The following is an 8,562-nucleotide window of genomic DNA, read 5'->3' on the forward strand; positions in this document are numbered from 1 at the left end:
TAAAAAAACAAACAGAAGTCAAAATATTTTAATCATTATGGAAAGATTGTGTTAGAAAAATTGAATAAATTTCTTTACTCAACCCCTGGGTAATCCCAAGTGTTGCAGTTTCCTGAGGGTCATCCAGATATGTAAAAACTAAAACAAAAATTGGATTGAGAACCTGTGGTAAGAAAATTTGAAGATGCACTAAAAATTTTCCACCCTTGGTGTTCATGCCATGTATAATTCCTTTTCCTTTAAAGTAGACAAGACCAGTGAATATAATGAGATTTCACTCTGATGATTAGATTATGTCATATGGCACAGTTGGTTTTAAGAAAAGAAGATTATCTGGGTGAGCTGACTTAATCACATGAGGCTTTCAAAACTGGGCCTACACATCAGACTGAGAGAAAATCAGTGACTCAGAGCAAGAAGAGGCAGGCTTTAGGAGTTGAAAATGGCCTACAGTCAATAGCCACACAAGAAAACAGTGATGTTAGTCCTATAACCACAAGGAACTGAATTCTGCCGTGACCTGAATGAGCTTTGAAGACAATGAAGTCTCAGATGAGATAGCAGCTCTGGCTGACACCTTGATTTCAAACTTGTGAAATCATAATCAGAGCAACCATGCTATTCCAGATTGCTGACACAGAAATTGTGAAATATTAATACATTTGTGCTGTTCCTGAGCTTCTAAATTTATAGTAAGTTGTGACACAGCAATGGACAACTGATACAAACCCAATTTGTTTTCAAAGATAAAGAAAAACCTTCCTCCTCTTTCTTGAGAAACTTCGGGGAGCTTCTGCTTAATCATCTCTAGTTCTGTTGTCCTTCTTCAACTGAATATCAATTTCCCTGTATGTTTACTGTCTCCTACCTTTGGAGTCCCTTTCTTACTCTTAGATACAATGATTATGGCACTTTTGTTTTCAGAATTATTTGAAGTAATTGGAGTAGCGCAAAAAAGCAGGCACCATGAGAAGAGGAGTAGATATCTCTCCAAAGAGTATCCTTTGACCCTGTGATCATGAGGGAATGTGGCCTGTTTTTTATTTGGATTCCTGTCCTCCCATGTTTCTAGATTTCCTTCCTTATCAATTTTCCCTTTATTTTCAAATTCCTGATGAAGAACAGTTCGTCTAGTCTCAGTTCTTTCAAGTTTTCTCCCAGAGGCCTCTTTTTCGTATTCAAATATGCATATCTCTTAATCTCAAAAGAAGGATGTTCTTCCTTGAAAGAAACCATTTTATTGACTCATGGTCTTACCATTTTGGGGGATGAAGGTAGAGGTAATATATTGTAAGACTGCAATATGCAAATGTTATCTTTAATGCAAGGTAGTTAAATGCATAACAGGTTAGTGATGATGATAGAATAAATTAAAAATGACATGACCTTTGCTGAGAAGCTTTAAAATTGCTACACCCTCTCTAGTGATTGTTTTATTGCTTGAAAGAAAAAAAAAAAATCCAAAACCTAAACATATCAAAACTGAAAGTTGGCTTACATTTCTACTAATTTGGTATAAATACTAAGTGGCTAGATATATTTTTTAAGGTATTTGTTGTAGTGAATAATGTTCCAGATGTTAGGCTACAACATTTTGGGAGATAACTTCACAGAAGCTTGTGATGTTTTTGTTTTAATTTCATCTCAATAGAGCTTTTCTTTCTTTGTTTTTCACCTCTAATTACTCTTTTTTCGTCTTTTTTATACTTTCTATTTTATAATTCAGCAACAATAATAGCATTTGCTTCATCCACTTTCTGGACGTTCCAACCAAATCAACCAATTTATAATTTGTTCTGTAATAAATATGGCTCTCCATTACTCTTTTCAAGGCTGAACAATGTGGTTCTTCTAATTTGCTACAAAATTGCTCATAAAAATCACACCAAAAGGCTATTTCCTTAACCAAATATCTTTAGCACGGTCATTTCAATCCCTTCAACAAATTAGAAATTTTAGTATAGAGATACATTGGTTTTTGATGCAACAAATGGAAAAGCATTGGTTTCCCTCTTCTGTTCTCTGTAGAGCAGCATGGCTTTTCTGTGTCTAAATACGTTGCTTGTAGGTCAAGTATTTTTTAGAGCAAAAAGACAATGCAGAGATGATATGACTCAATGTCTTTGCAGTATAGTTATAGATACAGCAGGTCTTCGAATAACTTTGTTTCATTGTCATTTGATTATATATTGATGAGGAAAAGAAGTCAATTATTGGCTGAGGCTACTGTCTGTATGGAGTTTGCATGTTTTCCTTATGTCTGCATGAGTTTACTCTGGGTACCCTTGTTTCCTCAAACGTCCCAAGGACTCACCCATTAGGTTGTGTATAAGCTGTGCACATGTCTGACTGGTCCCAGTTAAAACAAGTGTGAAATATCTCACTGATTCCAAAAATATAGAGTAAATAATTTTCTTACTTGTTTTTATTAATCTTTCTTAAATGTAGGTATAGCTCACAATTACTTCAATATTTTACATTAAAGTGTTTTAAGTCTTTATTGAGAACACTGGTGATGCTTCTGTGACCAGAATTGTACTGTAGTAGGAACTTAACTCTTGTTTATATCACTTAGCCTACGGTGAAATGGTTTCCCTGTATTTTATTTTGCTTGAAGTTGATGTTTCTAAGAACCTATCAATTATTTTAAGTGATGACTTACAGCAGTAAGGTTTTAGCTAAGTTTAACTCACTTGCCATATAATGTATTTTGCGTTGTTATTCTGCTCCATGGTTAGCAGCAGAAGCAGTATGAAGCTTCAGTTCCAGTTATTTTTTATATACTACTATTAATAAATTTTAAAAACTTTTTGGGTTCTGTCTTCCTAGGCTTGTTGATTATTGTTAGATTGCTTTATAATGCTATTTTACGCATCTTTCTGACTGACAAGTATATATCTGCATAATAACTGCTAAGTTTAGTGTTTGACCAGTTGATTGACTTAAGGATATTCTATGTATACTCTCTTAGGAATAACAAAGTAAGGTAGGTATCACTAACATCTCTATTCTTTTTCCCTCATTCTCCTCAGGCTCATTTAATTACTTTCCCTTTTTTATTACTGAAGTATCTTGCCTATTTTATATTTATCTTGAATTTAAAATTTTTACTTACTAAAATATATTACAATATAATGTTTAACCAACTCCACTGCCTGATACTGTTACAATGTATGTGCTTAATTCAAGATAAGCTTTTTTGGTGAGTGGACAAATGAGGCATCTTTCTGAAAGACTTTGTATACTTGATTGAGCTCCTGTATTCTAGTTACGTATGCTCTTAGGGTTCATGCTCTCACTTTCACACCACATGAAAAGCATGTCATAAATTCCCCAGGATTGGAAACCAGTCATTTTTATGGCTACCATTAGTGCTGTATTTTTTATCTTAGTTCTCCATTATAGTCATTTGATCAAATTAATGTTGAGTAGATGATGTACAACTCATGAGTTTATATACTTTCCTACATGGAGGTTTCACTGGAGTGTGCAAGCTAACATTCATGAATTCATGATGCACATAAAACATGATCTTTCTAAAAATTTAGTATGTTTGTTACACAATGATTTATTTACATGGAAAATTATATTCACATAATTTTCCTATGTATTTAGTAAATATATGTTTAAAAGCAGTTTTTATTTGCTGAATATATTCTCATAATAACTCCAAATAATCTTTATAAGATGCAGCATAACTCAATGGACTGAATTAGTAAACCATCCTGTTTTAATTACATAGACAGGCAAGTTTGACTCCCCACAAAATTTTTATGTAAGCTGTTAGAGACTACTTCATGCTGTAGTTGAGCTTATATATTTTCTGACTGTTAAATGATACATTTTGCTTTGTGTCACCATGTTGACGTAACATCTGCATTTAAAAAGCAAAAAATAGTGGAATTTTCTTCTCTGTGCTATTTTAAAAGAAATCATCCAGATTTTTAACTTGTATCTTTGGGTACACACAGTGCTATTTTTTTCATTACTTCAGCATGAGATTTTTTTTAAGTCTATTAAACTTTCATATGGACAATGCCATGACTACTTTTCTAAGAATAATGGCTTAGCTGAATATTCTTGTTAAAGGTTTTGTCAGTCCCTCAATTTATCTAAAGTGTCTATCATATGCCATTTAAAAAGATGCACTATTAGTAGTCAGCACTGACAGATAGGATAAATGATAGGAATAAGAGTGATAGAGATATTATTTTGAAATCTTCCATTCTTTATTGTTTGTATTTTAACATATACTAGATGTATTAGTATCTTAACAGCTTCCACTCCAGTGAAAGATGTCAAGACAGTATTCCTTTCGCAATACAAAAATTTCCTCATTTTCCCAAGCACCATGTAAATAAAGAGAAGAGTATGAACAGATCTCTGAAGACAGGAGAAAATGAAAAATCATTTGTCAAAAATAGCAATTTAAAGGAGGTAGGAGGAACAGATTTTCAGAAAATGAATAAATATCAAAGGAATAAAAATGGTCTTTGGAGTTCCTCAATGTTTTATTAAAAATAGAGAGATGAATAAAGTCATAATGACTATTTTCTCATGCTCACACTTGTCAGCCAAAATTTATTTTAAATGGTGGTGGGGGCAGCATTGTTGGTACATAAGCTATTGATGAGAAATCAGAAATTAGCCTTTAAGTTTACTGATGTTGAGGAGCTTGTGGTTTTTATTGGAACACCTCTGCAAATTACACTGAAAAATGTTATTTTCCTTATGACCTCAATTAAACATTTAAAATGAGGAGGGCCTCCTGGGACATTGAAAAGGAAATATGAAACTTTGCATTTTGGCAAGATGATTACTTATCTGTACTCAATAAAAACATTTCAATCTTGTTAAAGTGTTGTTACTTCCATGTTTATTTTTGAAAGAATTATTATTCTTTTAGGAGTTTATTTTAAAAAGTCAATATTCAAATATGCTTTGTGAAGGAGGATGAATCTATTAAACAAGTCCTAACTCACTTTTCAGAAATGTATAGTTTTACTGCCCTTAACATAATCTAGCAAATAATATTCAGTGACAACATTTTTTAATGAAGTATGTGTAATTTACCTAAAGTGACAGGTACATATGTTAAAAGTAAAGTTCCATGAGCATTCACAATTGCATACACTAATATAATCTAAACATTTGTCTAAGTATAGAACATTTTCATCAGCAAGATCCCTTAGGTCATTTCCCAGTCCATTTCTACTCATCTCCAGGTAACCACAGTTCTGGTTTTATTTACTATCCATAATCTTGCTTGTTCTAGAACATCATACTAACTGAAAAATATAATATGTCCTCTTCTCTGTCTGGCTTCTTCCAATTAGCATAATGTTTTTGAGACTCACTCATTTTGCACATATTAGTAATTTATTCATTTTTAGTGCTGAGAATTATTTCATTGAATTTTTACCTATTTGGTATAGATGAACATTTGGGTTTTTCTTGGTTTCAAAATGAGTAAAGCTGTTACAAACATTATTGTTCAAGTTTTATATATATATATGTATATACATATATATACATATATATATACATATATATATATATATATATATATATATACACATATATATATATATATTCCTTCCTCTTGAATTAATTCCTAGAATTGGAGTTGTGGATTCCAGGTTAGGTATATGTTAAACTTGTCAGAAAAATTCAAACTTATTTCCAAAATAGTTGTACTTTTTACAGCCACATTGGCAATGTATGAAAGTTCAAATTGTTTCTTATTAAATCCAGTAGTTTGTATTCTCAATTTTTAAAATGTTAACTATTTTGGAAAGAATGCAGTTTTACTTAATATGCATTATTTTGTGATTTAATAATACTGACTAGTACTTTGGGTTTATTGGCCATTCCCGAATCTTCATTTGTAAAGTACATTTTCAAGTTTGTTTTTTTACTTAATTGGGTTGTTCAGGTTGTTTACTTGTATTTTTTAAATTGGATTGTTTGCAGTTTTATTATTGATACATAAGGACACACACAGACACATGCACACACACACACACACTTCTGTTCATCTAAAGACACAATGAAAATAGATGCTGTATGTATCAAAGTATATAACTCTTGCCATGATGTTGACTGTGGTTCTTGCCTATTGTTTTGTAGACAAAGAAGCACTAAATGTCTATGTGATAATTGGCCTGTATGATTCAATATGACCCTTCCTGAATTACTAAGAGGAAATATGCCCCCTTTAAACAACAGAATCTTTATCCCTGCTGACTCCAGAATTGTAAATGGAGGAAGTACAAATTCTCAAAATGCACCACTGGAAGTGATGATAAGCAGCAATATTCATACTTCCACTCCTTGGTTCTTGAACCTATGTAATCTTCTGATAGAGGGCACCATTTCATATAAAAATTTTTAATTCAGTATATGCACTATGTCTTGATAGTGCCCAATCTGGTGAGGTAATGCCATTGAACTGGTGCTTCAGTTCTGCATTTAACTGACCATTCCAATGTTTGAATAAAACCCTTATTTATTCAACAAATGGGTTCTTTTGGGTTTTATTGATTAAGTAAGGACTCTATTAGAACATTGGTTTTTCCCCATACCCACTCTCAAACATCCTTTATGGAAAATGTGTCCTCTTGTCTGTTATAAGGTCATAAAATATCTCTTTGTGAGCCCTCAGATGCTAGTGCTGATTGAGATCTTACAGGCATGAAATACAAACCTACCCCTTAATTACTTATCTATTCCTATGGAAACAAACCGTTAGAACTATCCAGCTGAAAGGAGTCCAATGTAGTCAATTTGAGAAGTTTTCACTTGGTCTCCTTGAGGAACAGAACCAATTAACATCATTTGTTTTTTGGTGCCACAAAATTTGTTACTCAGAAGTGGCACCAACTGGGTCAGGATTGCTGAAAGGGAGTCCATGCTATAGTACCCATGCATAGCCTCCCTCTCTGCTGCTATAGCCCCTTCATTTATGTGACTATTGTTCCACACTGCGGTTGCCAATGACAGCCTGACTAACATCAACTGGGTAAGTATGCTTATTTGTGTGTATGTGTGACTCTACCTTAGTGGACACTTTTTGGTAGAAATTTACATGTAATACAAACATCTTCACACTTCATACACATGCTCATACTGTAATCCTCCTTGCCCCAGGTTTTCCAGATGCTTCTTTTCCAGTCCTCTCAACAACTGACCAGCCCATTTGCTTCTGTAAATTAGTCCACATATATTCTAATTTGAGACCATATTTCTTTTCACACAAAGTGAACAACCAAGTCGACTGCCAGAAGCTCTGCCCTCTGGGACAATGTTCCCTCTCCACTGCTTTTCTAAATTGCTTCTGCTCTACAACCACATACCATAAAATTGGATGTTTCTCTTCTTTCAGCTAGTTGTACAGAAGTTTCCAATGGATGTATGTGTGACAGAGAAAGGGTCGCTGGTACAACTTTGGTGGATGACATGAATATTTGGAATACCTGCTCAGGTAGCTTCCTTTGGTCTTCTTGTTTCACTTGTACTCAGTCCCAGATTTATCCCTTCCAACATAACAGGCATTATTTTTACATTCCCTGAGCACTAAGTCTTTGAAGTTCTGAAAGTGCTAAGGTCATAAGGAGCAATTCTGGACACACAGGCAACTAGTGTCTAATATTAAGGCATCGAATCTTTATCAGAGCCTAATAGAAATTCAGGAATTGGTTTTCAAATGGCATATAATTCTTCTCTGTTAAGTGTCATGGTCTTTCTTACTAAACCTAAAGAAGTGTGTTGAGATTTTTCCATTGTCACTTTCCCCAAATGCTACACAAGATTATTGTTTACAATTGATAGTTCCAACACCATAGGGAGTATCAGATCATGCAGTCCAAGTGGCTGGTGTGCCTGCATCATAACCTAGTCATTTCTGATTGAGTTGGAAAACATTCACCAGATCGTTAGAAGTATACCTGGTGACTGAGTCTACATTACTCTTTTCTAAGAAAAGTGCTAAATCTGGTACAGTATCCAGCCCATTATCAGAACTACATTTTGGGTAAGTTTGAGGCACCATCTCCAGTCATCACTGGCTTGTTCCAAATCTTGATAGGAAAGGGTTCATTGTTTCACCATTACTAATATTTTATATATGCCCTTTATAAACTTTATATTGATTAAGTTTTCTGCAATTATAGTTTACTGATTTTGTTATTAATTTGTGTTGGATATTGTAAATAATTTTGTTTTTCTCTGCATCTTTTGAGATAACCCCATGCTTTTTGTTGCTTTATCCTATTAATATAGAATATTAAATAGAATTTGAATGTTAAACAAAATTTCCATCCCTGGAATGTATCTCTCTTGGACTTAGTTTATTGTATTTTTAATATATTATTGGATTAAATATTCTCTCCTTTTGTTGAGGAACATTATTTCTATGTTTTGGTTAAGGAATATTATTTCTATTTTGATGAGGAATATTGGTCTGATTTGGTTATAGTTTCGGGGTTATACTGATCAACAAAGTGAATTAGAGATTTTTCTTCTCTATTTCTTGAACAATTTATGTAGATTTGGTACAATATC

At 33.2% G+C, this 8,562-nt stretch overlaps 1 long non-coding RNA gene across 1 annotated transcript in view; it reads right to left on the reverse strand.

The window, feature by feature from the left end:
* LOC135274816 (uncharacterized) overlaps positions 1-7,546 on the reverse strand; it is a 144,970-nt gene extending 137,424 nt beyond the window's left edge. Inside the window, exon 1 of the long non-coding RNA XR_010342548.1 lies at positions 7,356-7,546. This is a non-coding gene — a long non-coding RNA (uncharacterized LOC135274816). The remainder of the gene's footprint in view (positions 1-7,355) is intronic.
* Between the last annotated feature and the right edge of the window lie 1,016 nt (positions 7,547-8,562).

The sequence above is a fragment of the Aotus nancymaae genome, unplaced genomic scaffold (genome assembly GCF_030222135.1).
Source record: "Aotus nancymaae isolate 86718 unplaced genomic scaffold, 86718_ANA_hifiasm-v0.15.2.pri h1tg000014l, whole genome shotgun sequence".
Lineage (NCBI taxonomy): Eukaryota > Metazoa > Chordata > Mammalia > Primates > Aotidae > Aotus > Aotus nancymaae.